This window comes from Lethenteron reissneri, chromosome 27 (assembly GCF_015708825.2).
Source record: "Lethenteron reissneri isolate LAM-NWPU_2019-01 chromosome 27, ASM1570882v1, whole genome shotgun sequence".
Lineage (NCBI taxonomy): Eukaryota > Metazoa > Chordata > Hyperoartia > Petromyzontiformes > Petromyzontidae > Lethenteron > Lethenteron reissneri.
Window position 1 is genome coordinate 15,054,160 of NC_083805.1, and position 18,278 is coordinate 15,072,437.

An 18,278-nucleotide genomic window follows, 5' to 3' on the forward strand; every position below is an offset into this window, starting at 1 on the left:
CTACGATTATTACTGATATTTGATACTCCAATGTATCATAGAAATTCAACCCTAGATACGAGTTAAACGATGTAACTAGTGTGTTACCCACCAGGAGTGGGAGGTCGGAAGACGAGTGGGTCGGCAGATTTCAGAATCAGAATATTTATTTATACTGGAGGAATCCGACGAGTTATAAAGCTCTTATATACGTTTGTATATAGGTGAGGGGGTAGGTAAATATGTAGGTAGTTGAGTGGGTGGGTTATAGGTTGATGAGTGGGTGGGTAGATGTGTAGGTAGGTAGGTGAGTGGGTAGATAAGGGGGTGGTAGCTGAGTTAGTTGTGGGGAGCGGTAGTGTAGCGGTTAGCGCGCTGCGCTTGGAACCCGGCGACACGGGTTCGATTCCCGCTCACGACCAACACCAGTGACGATTATCTGAACCGGTCCCGGGCCTCCCCTAGGTCGACTCAGCCTCAAATGACTACCTGGTGTGGTGTGTAAACATCGCCACTAGGGAGACAAAGGCGGTCGGTCGGGCGTGGTGCTGGCCACCCACCACCTCGTGTGCCGTGGCGGCCTTCATAGGTGCACGCTAACAGCACTTGCCCCTACAGTCTGTTAAGGCTATACGGGGGAGCTTTGTCTTTGTCTCTTGGATAGGTATGTATGCAGTCATTATTCATAAGTCGGTGACATCTGAATTCACCAGTGAAATGTAATTCCCAGCAGATGTGAGTTTTTGCATGCCCACGAAACGACGTGAGCCAAGCCGTCCACACTTATGAAACACAACAACAGTTTTGACTTCAACCGCTCGGCTCCGCGCTCCTTGGCCGGCGATGATGAAAAAAAAAGAGAGAAGTAAATTTGGCAAGAACGAGAGATTTTTAGGTACGGTGACGTCAATGCGGACAAGAATGTGCGTTTATCGCTGAGCGGAACCGAGCCTCCTTTCTCTGTAAACATCACTCACTGCCACTGCCAATACACAACACGGGACGCTCACTCGCTATTCATGTGCGTTTGCTAAAAAAAAAAAATACGCGACAAAAAATAATACGAGTATTAGTTGTAGTCGCATGACGTTTGGCCACTGTGAGCAGAGCTTCGCTGTCCGAACAAAGAGATGCAGAGGGTCAAATAACGGTCGAGGATTCCATCAGCTTCCCACCCTCTCCGCCATCCCTCCATCCTGGGATGAGATCAAATGAGCGCCGCGGGATGTGAACAGTGATTGTTTAACTAAACACTCGGCACCCCCCCCCCCCCCTGCCATGGCAATGTGGAATTTTCAACACATGCTGCTCAGGGGGCTGTAAATTAGAGATGAGCAGAGCCTCGTGCCCAAGCAAGCGCTAAGCCACTTTGACCTTCTACACGCTCAACGTTCCACTACATCTGCCGCTCGCGCCAAAACTGTCATGGCCACAAGAGCCACGCGAGGCCTTGGCGTGGATGGTGCGTGGATGGTGCGTGGATGTTGCGTGGATGTTGCGTGGGTGGTGCGTGGGTGGTGCGTGGATGGTGCGTGGGTGGTGCGTGGGTGGTGCGTGGGTGGGCGATCACCACCACGCGCAACGAGGAACGTCACCGGCTGCTGCTCGGCTACGCGGTGGGCCACAGAAGGCAGCATGGCAGATTCAATCATTGCACCGGTACTTCTACTCCCTCGACGTCAATGCCGCCCGCCTTCACCAACCGGCGCTGACCAGAATGGGGAAGTATGGTCAAAGAACCTCCCGTGGGACCCGCACGGTGTGTGGGGGGAGGCGGTCATTTCAGCAGTGGATCGGCAAAAGGACAGCGCGTGCACCTCCTAGTGAACTTTCACTCTGGGTTTTCATCCTGTCGCAGAGCCTCGGGCCCGCGTTTCAAGCCACGTGCAGGGCCTGCGAAGGTGGTGTACGCTTCTAATGGAAGCCGTTGACCCCGGGATATTGTCGTCGCAAGTTAACCCCTCTCCCGTTCCGACACGTCTGCAAGTTGCAGGGTGCGTCGTCCCGTTCACCGCCGAATCTCGGAACGGGCAAGCGGCTCGGCGTGAATTTTATTTAGAGAGGCAAAGCGCCGTTGTTTTTAAAGACATTGCTACTCACCGCAGAGAACCGTAGCGACACGACCGCACGCCACGATAGCTGGCGCCAAACTGTGCCACACGCCCTCCCGCATGGCTTTGTAGGAGCCTCGGTACCGATAGTGATGACGTACACGTACGATGAGTACATCATAGGAATGGCAAAAGGGTGAAAGGGTGGGGGAATACAGAGAGAGATTGGGGAGAAGGACGGCGTGTGGTTTGTAGTGTCCCCCCTGAGCTATCGGGGTGCGGCCCTGATCCACCCCCTGCCCTCTGTTGTTGTGTTCCAAAATAGCCCTGGTGCTGCATTTTTACACTTGGCAAGGGCCACAAATGACACAGAAAACTGAGAAGGCCTCCCCGGCACCGCGTGGGTCGCGGGGGTTATTCGACCGTACTTCACCTCGCTCGTCAGCGCTTGGTTTGGTGAAGGCGGGCACCGCGGACGCGAGAGCAGAAGTGCAGTACAACAGCGGACTTCCGACGGCGCTCCCCTTCGTACGCATGTGCGCATGTTGAACACTGTGCGTGGCCGAACGTGCCGCTTACGTAGCCCGAGCAGAGAGGTGGCATCCAGCAGAGTGGAGGTGGCAGGACGAGCGTAGAATTTACTCTCCACCGATGTTAGACACAATCGAATCTGCCGGTTTCGTGGTGCCAGCGTGCTAATCAATGCACGGAGTAACGCTGCTTATATTTTACTGTCGTTTCATTCCGTGATGCTTGCCGGCTACCGGCTGATATTGAATCGAAATTCAAGGCTCGGTCCCATGTGTCCTCCAGAGTCGATAAAGTCATGATAGTATTAGTAGAAGACAGGTCCCATCATGGGAATATGGAATTTCCTTCACTGGCTCGGGGATGGCAATAGAGGTGAGCATTGCCCCAATTCTTGTGTGGGCATCGAGGCGTTGGAAATTGACTTCCAATTACGTCAATGGATGTACGTTGCACTTCTTTTTCACCGTACGTAGTCAACCGTGCTAATCGGAGGTGTGGGAGTAGTTAATGCCATTAATGTCATTAACTACTCGATTTACGTCATAGATGACGACATCCACGACAGTAGTTTCACTCAACCCACATTCAGACTTAGCTTCGTCAATTTCAAACCGACATCAACTTCCTTAATATTTCCTTTATGAGGGGGGCGGGAAGGCAAAAAACTAAATGTTTCAGCCTCACTGTTGTTTATTTTTGAGTTGAGTGCGATAATTGTTTGAAAATGTTCGTCCCTCTGCTGTCCAAAATTCACGAGTGGGAGGGTCAAGTAAAGTGACTTGTGCGTTGAATTGAATGGCAGCTCTGAGTGGGATAAAATACAAAAACAAGCCAATGGCTAATACGACGCATCACGAAATGCGCACGATCCACGTTGTAAATAGAACCCATGGACTTTACAGCAACTGTTAAATCTCTGCTTTAAATGGGTTATCTTTTCGCATGCACATTTAACAACAAAAAGAGTATTTGCAGATTTAACACGCGCCTGACAAGATGTGTAGCGTTTTGCGCACTGCGCGACGAACGTGGGAGTACTGGGTTCGATTTATGGCCAAAGTTAAAAACGTAAATTGGCGAGTGGATATGTGAATCAGTCCTGGGCCCTTTCCCTTTCCCGCCATGCCTGACAGGGCACCAGCACTTTGACAAAGGGCTTGCAAATTTAAATAAATGTCAAACTATTTCTTGCTTCAAGGTAAACAACTAAACAAAGTCTACTTAACGTATCCATCTCTCCACGTCACAAAATAATATCTATGAAAGTAATTTTTTACACGTCCCGTCAGCCACACAGCCTTCTGGGAGTGCATCATTTCAGCGAAATTATTTCAAGACAAGCAACACTCGGGCCCGATTTCGGCACACAGCGCCTAATCATCAGTACCAGGCTCGCTTGAATAAATTGTTGGCCGACTGCCGATCTGACAGCCAAGGACCCTCTCTTTACGATGATATCTATGAAACAATCCTTGGCTTTTAAGAGGTCACCAACGGCCAATAACAATGTCTTCCTCATCGCCATCGCTTCCTTCATCCTGCTTGATCCAGCAGTTGCTGCGCACCCGTCACCTGACCTCCGAGGCACCGCTCTGCGCAGCCATTACCAACCATCTGGATTCTTGTTTCCAGCGGTGAAGTCGACACTATCGCAGGCCCTGGCTGATTTCCACACTCGTCGCCTCCGCTCGCGGGCAATTACGAAGCTGCTCGTTCGCGCGGTGGCGACGGTGGCATTGAGCAAGAGGGAGCCGCTGTAAATACGTGCGTTGATTTGAGGGCCCCACCGCAAAGATAGGGCTGCTGTTCTAGATTTGAGCTTTCGTGACTGCAAGGATTCATACCCTTAGGTTTTTTCGGTAGTCACGTAGGTAAAAATAAAATTAATAGAATAATAGAAATAAAATAATAAATCACGACGTTTCGGAGGCAACACAAGTCTCCGTCATCAGGTGGGATCGTCACAGCTAAATTTACTGCATCAAGTGTGATCAAGTGTGGTGCAGTAAATTTAGCTGTGACGGTCCCACCTGATGACGGAGACTTGTGTTGCCTCCGAAACGTCGTGATTTATTATTTAATTTCTATTTTTACTTCTATTAATTTTAATTATTTTATTTTTACCTACGTGACTTTACCGAACAAACCTAAGAGTAGGGCTGCTGTTCGCAGCACGGGGCCTTCCCCGTGAGCTAATCGTCCCCGCGCGGTCCTAATTTGTTGAAAAGCACTCCGCATTAAGGGCCTAAACGCTTGATCAACACGGGGGGGGGATTAAATACACGCTGGAAAAAGTCGCCGCCGTGGTGAGTGGGTGGCTTCTCTCCAGCCACAAGTGAAGGGCTCAGAAAAAACACAAGAGTATATCCACCAGCCACGGTGTAACATGAATGCACAACAATAATAATAATGATACAAAAATACGACTGCGTATTCATATTCTTAGGTTTTTTTGGTAAAGTCACGTAGGTAAAATTAAAATTAATAAAAGGAATTGTCAAACCATACGGTTTACCTGTATTCTTGTACAGGGAAATTGAGTTTTCATGTCCATACGGAGTACAGTTGTTAAAAAATTGTTTTTGTCTATTTGTTTGTTTTTCTGCCTTGTGATGGGACTTTACAGGATGAACGTTGAGATGTATAAGGGGCACGGGGTGACCAATAAGATCCGAATTGGTCTGTAACAAGGGCAGGCACTGATAAGAGGTTGACAGGTATGCGGGCTTAAGTAGGCACCGAGCCCATCGAAGGGCAGAATGAGTAGGGGGGGAGTGAGTGGACGGTTGTGTGTAACCAGAGCAAGTTGCCTCGACATCGACCATCTCTTATTGGTTCTTTCACGTAGGGAAAGTCACTTCTACGTGACTTTACCGACAGAACCAAGAAGATTAATCCCTGCAGTCACGAACGCTTTAAATCGAAATCGACCATCTCCCCTTCAACTTCACTCCACACTCAATAGCAACTCCATCAGGGCCACACTCTCAATATCAACTCCTCTGTGTGTCTCTCTCTCTACATCACCTTCCCTGGTAACATGGAGCCAACGCCCAACGCTTCTAACAAAAGTGCCAACAACGTTGACCCAAAGTCGCACGATTTGTACCGGGTTATCTCCCCCCATCTCTCTATTGTCAACCTCGCCCACCCCCCCCCCCCTCTCGTTCCGTTTAGCTTCGCTGCATCGAAGTTCATCTCCGAACAATATTCGTCCTCCTGCAACACATTTCTATCCACACCATCAGCTGCTCTTGCATCTGTCTCCTAAAACTTTCTTCCCAACGTCAACTTATCTCACTCTCTCTCTATACTAACTACACTCTTTCCTCTCTCCGTAAATCTCGCTTTCTCTGTTCCCCGCATCACACGCCTCGTGTCACTCTCTCGGTTATCAGCTCCGCTGTACGTAAAGTCACGTCTCTGAATCGACTTCAGTCTCCCCCAAAAACTGTTACTTTACCAATCAAGCCTTTCTCTCTTTTTACAACGAAGTATTCCTTTCATCAGCTTATCTCTCCATCCACTTCTCTGTCTCTCTCACCGCATCAACTTATCTCTCAGTCGACGTATCTCTCTCCAACTTATCTCTGCATCAACATATCTCTCTCCAACGTATATCTGTATCCATTTATCTCTCTCCAACGTATCTCTCCATCAACGTATCTCTCCGTCGACTTATCTATGGTCCAACGTATGTCTCCATTAACGCATCTCTCTCCATAAACGTAACTGTTCTTCGTCAACTCCCTCTCTTCTGCCACTTCTCCCTGATCCTGTCTGTCAACACACTCTGTCTCTCTGCGAGTGTCGGAGTGAGTGTCTCAGTGAGTGAGTGTCTGTGTGAGTGTCTGAGTGAGTCTCTGAGTGAGTGTCTGAGTGAGTGAGTGTCTGTGTGAGTGTCTGTGTGAGTGAGTGTCTGTGTGAGTGTCTGAGTGAGTCTCTGAGTGAGTGAGTGTCTGTGTGAGTGTCTGAGTGAGTCTCTGAGTGAGTGTCTGAGTGAGTGAGTGTCTGTGTGAGTGTCTGAGTGAGTGAGTGTCTGAGTGAGTGTCTGTGTGAGTGTCTGTGTGAGTGAGTGTCTGTGTGAGTGTCTGTGTGTGTGAGTGTCTGAGTGAATGTCTTTGTGAGTGAGTGTCTGTGTTAGTGTCTGTGTGAGTGAGTGTCTGTGTGTCTGTGTGAGTGTCTGTGTGAGTGAGTGCCTGTGTGAGTGTCTGTGTGTGAATGTCTCTGTGAGTGAGTGTCTGTGTGAGTGTGTGAGTGTCTGTGTGTGTGAATGTCTCTGTGAGTGAGTGTCTGTGTGAGTGTGTGAGTGTCTGTGTGAGTGAGTGTCTGCGTGAGTGAGTGTCTGTGTTAGTGTCTGTGTGAGTGAGTGTCTGTGTGTCTGTGTGAGTGTCTGTGAGAGTGAGTGCCTGTGTGAGTGTCTTGTGTGAATGTCTCTGTGAGTGAGTGTCTGTGTGAGTGTGTGAGTGTCTGTGTGTGTGAATGTCTCTGTGAGTGAGTGTCTGTGTGAGTGTCTGTGTGAGTGAGTGTCTGCGTGAGTAAGTGTCTGTGTGAGTGTCTCTGTGAGTGTCTGTGTGAGTGTCTGTGTGTGTCTGTGTGAGTGAGTGTGTGTCTGTGTGAGTCTCTGTGTGTCTGTGTGAGTGAGTGTGTGTCTGTGTGAATGAGTCTGTGTGAGTGCCTGTGTGTGTGAGTGCCTGTGTGAGTGAGTGCCTGTGTGAGTGAGTGCCTGTGTGAGTGAGTGTCTGTGTGAGTGTCTGTGTGAGTGTCTGTGTGAGTGTCTGTGTGTGTCTGTGTGAGTGAGTGTGTGTCTGTGTGAGTCTCTGTGTGTCTGTGTGAGTGAGTGTGTGTCTGTGTGAATGAGTCTGTGTGAGTGCCTGTGTGAGTGAGTGCCTGTGTGAGTGAGTGCCTGTGTGAGTGAGTGTCTGTGTGAGTGTCTGTGTGAGTGTCTGTGTGAGTGTCTGTGTGAGTGGCTGTGTGAGAGTCTGTGTGAGTGAGTGTCTGTGTGAGTGAGTGTGTGAGTGTTTGTGTGAGTGTGTGAATGAATGTCTCTGTGAGTGAGTGTCTGTGTGTCTGTGTGAGTGAGTGAGTGTCTGTGTGAGTGAGTGTCTGTGTGTCTGTGTGAGTGTCTGTGTGAGTGAGTGTCTGTGTGTCTGTGTGAGTGTCTGTGTGTCTGTGTGAGTGAGCGAGTCTGCGGGCCTCACCTCAGGCAATGTGAGGCGGCTGTTTTCGCTCCGTGGCGGCCTCCTTGGGAGCTAAAAGTCGCGCCTCTCCCCCTCTCCTCCTCTCTCCTCCTCCTAGGGAGCTAAAAGTTTGGCCGCTCTCTCTCCTCCTCCTCCCTCTCTCCTCCTCCTCCACTCTGAAATGCCGCCACGGGCCGTACAGTACGTGGCTCAATTTGTGACGCCAGGACCAAACATTTTTTTGGCCGAATGTCTGGAGAGGCAGTGAGAGATTTGGGGAGAGAGAGTCGGGGGGGAAGGGGGTGGAGAGTGCAGGGGGAGAAGTTGCTGCTGCGAGGGAGGGAGACGTGGGGGATGGGGGAGCGGAGAGGCAGAGGGAGACTTTTGTTTGAGCCACTCTCTGGGTTAGCAGGAGGAGGATGGTGGTGTTGATGGTGAGGAAGAGGGTGGTTGATGATGGTTGGTGGTGATGATGATGGTGGTGGTGGTGATGGTGAGGAAGAGGGTGGTGGTGATGATGGTGGTAAGAAAGAGGGTGGAGAATGATGGTGATGGTGAGGAAGAGGGTGGTTGATGGTTGGTGGTGATGATGATGGTGGTGATGATGATGATGATGGTGGTGATGATGATGGTGGTGGTGGTGATGATGATGGTGAGGAAGAGGGTGGTGGTGATGATGGTGGTGAGAAAGAGGGTGGAGAATGATGGTGGTGGTGATGGTGAGGAAGAGGGTGGTTGATGGTTGGTGGTGATGATGATGGTGGTGATAATGATGATGGTGGTGGTGGTGATGATGGTGAGGAGGAGGGTGGTTGGTGATGATGATGATGGTGGTGGTGATGGTGAGGAAGAGGGTGGTTGGTGGTGGTGATGATGGTGGTGAGGAAGAGGGTGGGTGATGGTTGGTGGTGGTGATGATGGTGGTGGTGATGATGGTGAAGATGATGGTGGTGATGATGGTGAGGAAGAGGGTGGATGATGGTTGGTGGTGGTGGTGATGATGGTGATGGTGAGGAGGAGGAGGATGGAGGGTTGGGTTTGGCAAGAGAGCGGCCGTGTCGTGGTTAGCGCGCCACGCTACTGAACCCGGCGATCATCGAGTTCGATTCGCGCTCACGGCCAACACCGGCGACGATTGTCTGAACCGGGGCCAGGACCCCCCCCCCTTTCCAGCCGCCCCCCTAGGTCGACTCAGCCTCAAATGAGTACCTGGTGCGATGTGTAGGACACATCGCTGCTCGCTAACGGCACTTACCCCCAACAATCTTGTCAAGGTGATGGTGGAGGGGGTGGGTTGTCTTTGTTCGTGAGAGAGAGAGAGGCAGAGTGGAGGGAGGCAAGTGATGGATGCGGCTGCTGGATGTTGGGAGTCTGCGTGTCCCTTTCTCTCTCGCCGTGGTCGCGTGGAGTTTTTATCTGGGTCCTCCGGTTTCCCCAAACCCACCCACCCACTCAACCACCCACCCACCCACCCACTCAACCACCCACCCACCCACCCACTCAACCACCCACCCACCCACCCACTCAACCACCCACCCACCCACTCAACCACCCACCCACCCACTCAACCACCCACCCACCCACTCAACCACCCACCCACCCACTCAACCACCCACCCACCCACTCAACCACTCACCCACCCACTCAACCACCCACCCACCCACTCAACCACCCACCCACCCACTCAACCACTCACCCACCCACTCAACCACCCACCCACCCACTCAACCACCCACCCACCCACTCAACCACCCACCCACCCACTCAACCACTCACCCACCCACTCAACCACCCACCCACCCACTCACCCACCCACCCACTCAACCACCCACCCACCCACTCAACCACCCACCCACCCACTCAACCACTCACCCACCCACTCAACCACTCACCCACCCACTCAACCACCCACCCACTCAACCACCCACTCACCCACCCACTCACCCACCTACTCACTTACCTTCCCATTCACCCACTCACTCACCCACTCACTCACCCACCCACTCACCCACTCACCTTCCCACTCACCCACTCACTCACTTACCTTCCCATTCACCCACTCACTCACCCACTCACTCACCCATCCACTCACCCACCACCACCCACCCACACCCACCACCACTCATCACCATTCACCACCCACCCACCACCAATCCACCCACTAGCACCCACCACCACCCACCAGCACCCACCCACCATTTAGAATCAACATCACACGTTTATAGAGCATTTTGGCCACTGCTATATAAAGCGACAGCCAGGTCGCTTCTTAATAATAAATAATTTAGTTTAATGTGCCAACACTGTATACGGCCATGCGCCGATTGGAAACTATATTCAGGCACATTGTCCACGCTGCTTTTCATTCTCAAATCCATTGGCACGTCACAGCATCGCTTCCATCACATCATCCGTCACCATCAACCCGCACTCACCAGCTTGGTGAAATATGGTCAAACAACCCCCCTGCCTCCATGACTCGTGACACTGTGCAAGAGGCATGCATGCCAGCAGCGATATAGCCACAAGTTTGAATTATGACGAGGGGGTTGGGGGGGTCAATCGACTAAGCCCTATCTATCATCTTTCCGGAGTTGATACAACAACAACAACAAAAAACCTGTGTATTATTTCGTGACAATTCAACATTCAGTGCTCATCTTTTTCATTGCCCTCATCGGCGTGCCACGCGAAAACGTGGAATTTCCACCACTGCTTCTGGACAGCCAGCCTAGCTGAGGTTTAGCATTGCTGATTTTGAGAAGAGAGAGAGAGACATACACGCAACAGTTATTTACTCACCCCCGAGAAGTGTTGGGGGGGGGAGATGTGCGTGGGAGGAGGTGTGTGTTGGTGTCACGAGGCAGCTTGTGCCAGAGTGACTGTAAAAGGGCCTGGTTTCTATTAAAGCCCTCGTGGAGGGAGGGAGGAGTGAGAGAGAGAGAGAGAGAGCGGGCAGCGGTAGCGTAGTGGTTAGCGCTGCGCTACGAACCCGGCGACCCCGAGATCGAAGATTGTCTGACCCGGTCCTGGGCCTCCCCTAGGTCGACTCAGCCTCAAATGAGTACCTGGTGCGGTGTAAAAATGAAAGAAAAAAAAATTGCCATTAGGGAGACAAAGGCGGCCGGGCGTGAAATTGGCCACCCACCCCCTCGTGTGTCGTGTCGGCCTTCATAGGTCCTACTCGCCAACAGCACTTGCCCCAACAGTCTGCGAAGGCTACACGGTGGGGGGGGGGGGGGAATCTGTGTCTTTGCGTGTGAGAGAGACACACGAGGCGAAATGTGTTTGTTGATTTTGAGGAATTCGTGCCAAGTGACACCTCCTGACACGCAAACACCCGCACGGTCCCGGCCTATTTGCTGGATAGAGGTGGAAGGAATGGCAATGGAGCACACCCAAACAACAAAACAACTCAACACGTTCAGCGATAACACTGTGGGGCTTAAAAAGGATACGTATACAACAGATGACAGTTCGGACAATGGCCCTTCTTCGTAGCACAGACACAGAGAGGCCAGAGAGACAGACTTGGTTCTGGTACTGGTAGGAACCACCTGGTTCCACCAGCCCACAGGGGATTATTGTGTCCGTCCGTCGTGCATCCAAAAATGGGAGGGGTGGGGCTGGGTGGAGAGGGCTGGGTGGGGAGGGTGGGTGGGTGGGGAGGGTGGGGCTGGGTGGGGGGTGGGAGAGGTGGGGCTGGGTGGGGAGGGGCTGGTCACCCCGTGGTGCTCTTATACAACTCAACGTTTAACCTACTCACGCCGGCTTGTGCCCGCCCTCACAGTCGGGCATATTTGCGGAATACACCACGCCGCCGTTGACCCTGGCCATTGACCGAGCAACCCAACGTTCCTACCAGCTCCCTCCGCAGGAATGTGTTTAAATTTCGATTTAAAGCTTTCGTGACTGCAGGGATTCATATCCTTGGTTCTTTCGGTAAAGTCACGTAGAAGGGAAATAATACAATAATAAAACATTTTTTTATATCTCACGACGTTTCGGCCACAACTCAAGCAGCCGTCCTCAGTGAAGAACAGAGCTGCAGGAAAGACCTGAGGACGGCTGCTTGCGTTGTGGCCGAAACGTCGTGAGAATTTTATCATGTTTTATTATTTTATTATTTCCCTTCTACGTGACTTTACCGAAAGAACCAAGAATATGAATTTTGTTCCGGTTGTTTTCTGTTTTCTCTACACGGCGCATCGGGATCTGCGCTTTGCAAATGTCAATTATTATTGGAGAACCAGAGACTGCACTTTACACCATGGGGCCTGAAGATAAAAACATTTTCATTCTTGATGAGCAACTTTTAAATCGGCGTGTCAATCGTTACCGAGTAGCACGACAATGCCCCGATTTACTTATCCCCCTTCAATATCGTTTCGCCAACACGTCTCTATATTATGAATACCGCTACCCGATTTGCATCGCCTCAACCCCACACGTGGCAGACAGCATCGTCCATCCTTCCTCGAATCTGTCACCTCTCAGTCTTAGCCTCCACCTGCACCTACACCCTGTACATCGCTTTGATAGACGTCGTTTCGCACCTTTCAGGAACGCATCTCCGACCTAAACCGGGGTACGACTGTGTATCTGATTTGAAGCTTTCGTGACTGCAGGAATCCATACATACTCTTTGGTTCTTTCGGTGAAGTCACGTTTCGATCGCAACACAAGCAAATCGTCATCAGGTGGGACGACCACAGCAAGAAAAAACTGCTGAAGTGGTTTATATCTCTTAACAGACAAACCCTTAAACCCCTCTTAACAAGTATTGTTTTTCAATGAAAACAAATTATAAAGATATCGATTATTTTAGGCAGTTTGGGTTTCTATTACATGGGGGGGGGGGGGTTAAATGCCGGTGCCCTACACGGGGAGTGACCGCAGGGGGTGATGAGAGCCCATTGCACACAACGTGTACTCCTGTTCACGAGAAAGTGACCTCTTATCGATCTCTTATCGATCTCTTCGTGCTCAATGTTGATGGCTAAACGTGGCCGGGTCGCACACAAGGTCAAAAGGGGTGACGCTTGTGCTTGGGAGGGTAGGTGAGCGGTGGCGCTGACGCTTCCAAGCCGGTGACCCGAGTTCGATTCTAGCTCGCGGCCAACATCGGCGAGGAATATCTAAAGCGATCCTGGGCTCTCTCCTTGGTCGACACAGCCCGAAATGAGTACCTGGTGCGGTGTGTAAACATCAGCAGCGGGGGAGATACTGGGCGGCCAGGCGTGGTGCTGGCCACCCATCCCCTCGTGTGCCCGCCAGCCAGCACATTAATAGGTGCTCGCTAACAGCATTTGCCGCAGCCTATTATGGCTGTATGGGAGATCTTTCTCTTTATCGCTGGCGAGACTGGTTATGTAATGCCAGGCTTTGGCTGGCAGGAACACCTGCAGCAGAGCCAACGCATTCCCTTCTCGAGGTGATTTAATACGGGAAGGAACAAGCGGCTTGGAGTCGAGGAGACAGGCGGTGAGACACGTGGGGGGGGGGGGGGTCTCACCGAGGACAATCATCAGTTGCAACAGAGCCTAGGCCGAATCCAACACCTCACCGTGGCAGCTCCATGTTGGAGAGTCGGGGGAGCTGCACAAGCCAAGGTGGTGGCGTTCCTGGGCAGATGTATGATTGTTGAACTTCTTTCGCACCGTACATAGCCAACCATGCCAATCGGAGGTGCGCGGGGGAAGGACAGCAAATGAAATACAAAAAGCAGTTCTAAAGAAACGAGTTTTCAGTCTAGATGTAAAAGCGCATCGCTCCCCAGTGGCTTCCGAATATCGGAAGAGAGAGAGCGTTCCAGACGGCCCGCAGAAGCGCACGATGCGGCGACCGTCTTTGTTCGATGGCCAGCCAAAACCTGCAGCGAGGATGACCGGGGCTCGAGTGATGCCTTACGCTCCTCGACGAGATCTGCAAGGTAGTGTGGGTTCACGCGTGGCAAGACGCTCGTACGGCGTTCGTGTGTACAATTGGGTTGAATTTTTAGACCTTAGGTTTTTTCGGTAAAGTCACGTAGGTAGAAAATTAAATTAAAATTAATAAAAGTAATAACTTTATTACTTTTATAAATTTTGTATTAATTTTAATTTTAAAAAATAAACTAAAAATTTATAAAAAGTAATAACTTTATTACTTTTATCATTTTTTTTATACATTTTTATTTTAAAAAATGAAATAAAAATTAATAAAAGTAATAACTTTATTACTTTTATTAATTTGAATTTAAAATTTTTACCTACGTGACTTCACCGAAAAAACCTAAGAGTATGAATCCTTGCAGTCACGAAAGCTTCAAGATTTGAAGCTCGTATGGCGTTGCAAGGATTCATATTCTTAGGTTTGAAGCTTTCGTGACTGCAAGGATTCATATTCTTAGGTTTTTTCAATAAAGTCACGTAGGTAAAAAATAAAAATTAATACAAATATTTTATTATATTATTTTATTTTTATTTAACTTTTATTAATTTAAATGTTTTACCTACGTGACTTTACCGAAAAAAACCTAAGAATATAACTAGAATTAAGAGTTTCAGATGCTGCACGAGCTGAACGCCGTAGTTAACCTGCGGCCCACCGGTGTATGTACAACACAGGAGAAGCCACGCACAGGGTTGCCTTCACACGGCTCAAGACGCGCAACTTCACGAATGGGGTGCAGGGATCTTGAATAGGCGCACGCATACATTCAGCCCGATTTGTCAAATCCCATTGCCAAATAAGGCGCACCCCCCCCCCCCCCTCACACCGATGTGAAACTCATGGCGGTCATCTTCTTGGTTCTTTCGGTAAAGTCATGAATGCATTCAAACGCTGTCTTCCCGACAGACCTGTTCTTCACCTGAGGACGGCTGCTTGCGTTGTGGCCGAAACGTCGTGAGAATTATTTTATTATGTTTTATTTGTATTATTTTATTATTTCCCTTCTACGTGACTTTACCGAAAGAACCAAGAAGATGAATCCCTGCAGTCACGAAAGCTTTAAATCATGGGGGTCATTTGCCCAAACTTCACCACACCGGCCACGACTGTTGGTGAATGGCGGGGAGTACAAACGTGGGAGCATCGTGCAGCACAGCAATGGATTTTGCATCACTCTCGTCCTCTGCTGACAACGCAGCGCCCACAGCAGCCCACAGCCACGCGTCCCAGTGCACCGTAGGGGGGGGGGGGGGTTCCATCCGTCCGGGGCTGCGCGTCGCTTGACTTCTGAGGTCTGGCCAGGCCGGCCACATTGGGGTGATTATTGGTCAGCAAGCTTCAAGTCAGCATCGAACTTCTGCTGTGCCTTTGCATTTGAACAGCGGAAGAAGAAACGCACTGCGGAGAAGTCATCGAGACTCACACCTGCCAACATTATTCAGCGCAGACCTTTCTGTGCAACTCACGAGTTCGTGTGTGTGTGTGCGCGTGCGTTCACCTGGCGTGTGTGGCGTTCATTATTTGTTGAGAATTTTAGCACGTCTCTCTCTCTCCTCTTCAATCTCCTTAGGCGGTTTAAGTTGACACCGGAGCTCCGCGGTTACCACAAAGACAAAGATCTCCCGTATAGCCTTAACAGGCTGTTGGGGCAAGTGCTGTTACCGAGTAGCACCTATGAAGGCCGGCATGGCACACGAGGGGGTGAGTGGCCAACACCACGCTCAGACCGCCTTTGTCTCCCCAGTGGCGATGTTTACACGCCGCACCAGGTACTCATTCGAGGCCGAGTCGACCTAGAGGAGGCACAGGTAACGGTTCAGATAATCGTCACCGGTGTTGGCCGCAAGCCGGAATCGAGCTCGGTTCGCGGCGGTACCACTCACTCAGACTCCGTGCCAGCTGGCGAGGCCCCCATTGAGCTAAGCAGCTCTTCTTCTTGGTTCTTTCGGTAAAGTCACGTAGAAGGGAAATAATATAATCATAAAAATAAAACATAATAAAATAATTCTCACTTTGAGAATTCTCACTTTGAGAATTATCTTATTATGTTTTATTTTTATTATTTTATTATTTCCCTTCTACGTTACTTTACCGAAAGAACCAAGAAGATGAATCCCTGCAGTCACGAAAGCTTTAAATCGAAATCTAAGCAGCTCTGTTACGAAGACGACCACAGCCCAAGGCGGTCGGCAGTGGTGGCATTTACAGGGGCATCGCACGGTGGGAATGTGACAAACGAGCCAGAGCAGACGAACAACGACACATTATTGACACGAAAGCCACGCCAGAACTCACTGAAAACTGGACAAACAATAAACGGTGCTTGTATACAAAGAAACAAAAAAATAAATTGCGTCAACAAAATCCTGTCACGTACGCGTGTAAATAAATCGTACAGTGGCAAGAAAAAGTGTGTGAACCCCGTAGGATTTTCACATATTTTACATATTTCAAACCTTAAATGTTATTAGATCTTAATCTAAGTCCCTAATAATAGACAAAGATAACCTAGTTAAACAAATGCCGCAAAAACATGATACTCTTTTAACATTTATTTATCCTCAAAGGATTCTACATTCAAGAACCACGTGCGAAAAAGTATGTGAATCTTTAGATCCAGTAACTGGTGACACTCCCTTAAGCAGCAATAACTGCAACGAAGCGTTTCTTGGAACCGTTGGTCAGTCTCTCTCACATCGAATTTGAGGAATGTTGGCCCATTCACTGAACAAGAATGTTGGCCCATACCTCCTGACAGAACTCCTTGAACTCTGTGACATTTGATGGTTGCCTTGCATGGACAGCTCGCTTCAGGTTCTGCCACATCATTTAGATTGGGTTTAGGTCCAGACTTTGACTTGGCCATTGTTTAACTGCAGATTTTATTCTTCTGCAGCCATTCTTTTGGAGATCTGCTTGTATGTTTAGGACAATTGTCTTGCTGCAAGACCCACTTTCGGCTTCAGCTTCAGCTCACGGACAGATGGCCTGACAATCTCCTCTAGAATGTTCTGATACAATGCAGAATTCATGGTTGTCTCAATGATAGCAAGCCGTCCAGGTCCTGAGGCAGCAAAGCAGCCCCAAACAACCTCATTCCCACCACCACCATCACGATGTTTGACGGTGAGGATGAGGTTTGTCTGTTCGAAAGCAGTGTTTGGTTTTCGCCAAACATGACGTTTCTCATCGAGGCCAAAAAGTTTACATGTAACTCGTCCGTCCAGAGAACATTGTTCTACAAGTCTTGTGGATCATCTATGTGCCCTTCGGCGAACTTCAGACAGACAGCAATGTTCTTTTTGGAGAGCAGTGGGTTTATCCTTGCCATCCTCCCATGAACACCATTCGTGTTCAGTCTTTTTTCTGATTGTTGAGTCATAAACACATTAGCCAAGAAGAGAGTGACATGTAGATCTCTGGATGTTTCTCTGGGGTTCTTTGTGACTTCCTTAATGATTTTCCAGTTTGTTCCTAGTGAGATGTTGGTCGGACGACCACTCCTGGGTCGAGTGACTGTGGTCTTGAACTTTCGCCATTTGTAGACTTTTTTCTGACAGTGGATTGGTAGAGCCCCAAATCCTTCAAAATTATTTTGTAACCCTTTCCGGACTTATGAGCATCAATAACTCTTTTGTTCTGAGGTCCTCAGAGATTTATTTTGACCGTGGCATAACTTGTTTCCCGTACACCTGCATGGTGAAGACCACACTCACAACGTTTCTGATCATTATATAGGGTGTGGCCTCCCAAACTCACCCCTGAAGATCTACCTAATGATGTAAACACCTGATTCTAATTATTTTATTTCAGAGAATGAAACCAGGGGTCCAACAATTTTCCCAAATACCCTGAAACTCAATTACTCATTGTTTATTTAATTCATCCATCATTTTGTTCCAAAAGACATGGAAATATTTAACATAACCCATATTGGATATTTAAGAAAAGACCGGTTTTTGATTCAAGAAGGCTATCATGGTAAAACTATAGAATTTACATCATTATCATTGGGGTTCACAAACTTGTTCTCGGCACTGTACATACAGCCTGAGACATAACGGAGCTTGATTAAAGCATTCATAGCAATAGTGGCAGAGGTGATCCTGCAGCCTGCCTTTTACACACGTGGATAAAGAAAATGGAGTTTGAATATTCAGAGTGGTTATGAGGACACGTGCACCGCAGTGTGCCGCTGCGTTGTCCCTTGTTGACCCAGGGTTCTCCGATGGGTTCTCACCAAGAGAATAAAGTTCAAAGAATTATCAGCAGCTTTGTGTTATCCACTGCTGGATGACAATGTCCTCGAGTCATCGCCTTTCCTTTGACACAACAATCCATCGGGTTCCTGCACATCAGCTGATCTCACGATTCCATCTCCACGGTGGGTCATCCTGTGTTTGTGTACACAGTTGCTGAGCACAGGATCAAAGGCCCAAAACATCGAGTGGCCAGCAAACAAAAGAGCACGATTAAAGATGAAATAGATAAGAGCGTAGCACGTGTCTTGAATTGACCGAGGTTATTTATTGTACGAGCTTGGGAAAAGAGAGACGATTGGTGGGAATTATAAAGTAGAAGCAGAGAGAGAGAGAGAGGGGCG

At 49.3% G+C, this 18,278-nt stretch overlaps 2 protein-coding genes across 2 annotated transcripts in view; one reads left to right on the forward strand and one right to left on the reverse strand.

Moving 5' to 3' along the window:
* DDR2 (discoidin domain receptor tyrosine kinase 2) overlaps positions 1-7,969 on the reverse strand; it is an 81,872-nt gene extending 73,903 nt beyond the window's left edge. The window contains exon 1 of the mRNA XM_061561559.1: positions 7,763-7,969. The gene's annotated coding sequence lies outside the window, so the exon portion shown is untranslated. The remainder of the gene's footprint in view (positions 1-7,762) is intronic.
* Positions 1,579-18,278, forward strand: part of LOC133348635 (dual specificity tyrosine-phosphorylation-regulated kinase 4-like) — a 50,022-nt gene continuing 33,322 nt past the window's right edge. Inside the window, exon 1 of the mRNA XM_061561560.1 lies at positions 1,579-1,638. The gene's annotated coding sequence lies outside the window, so the exon portion shown is untranslated. The remainder of the gene's footprint in view (positions 1,639-18,278) is intronic.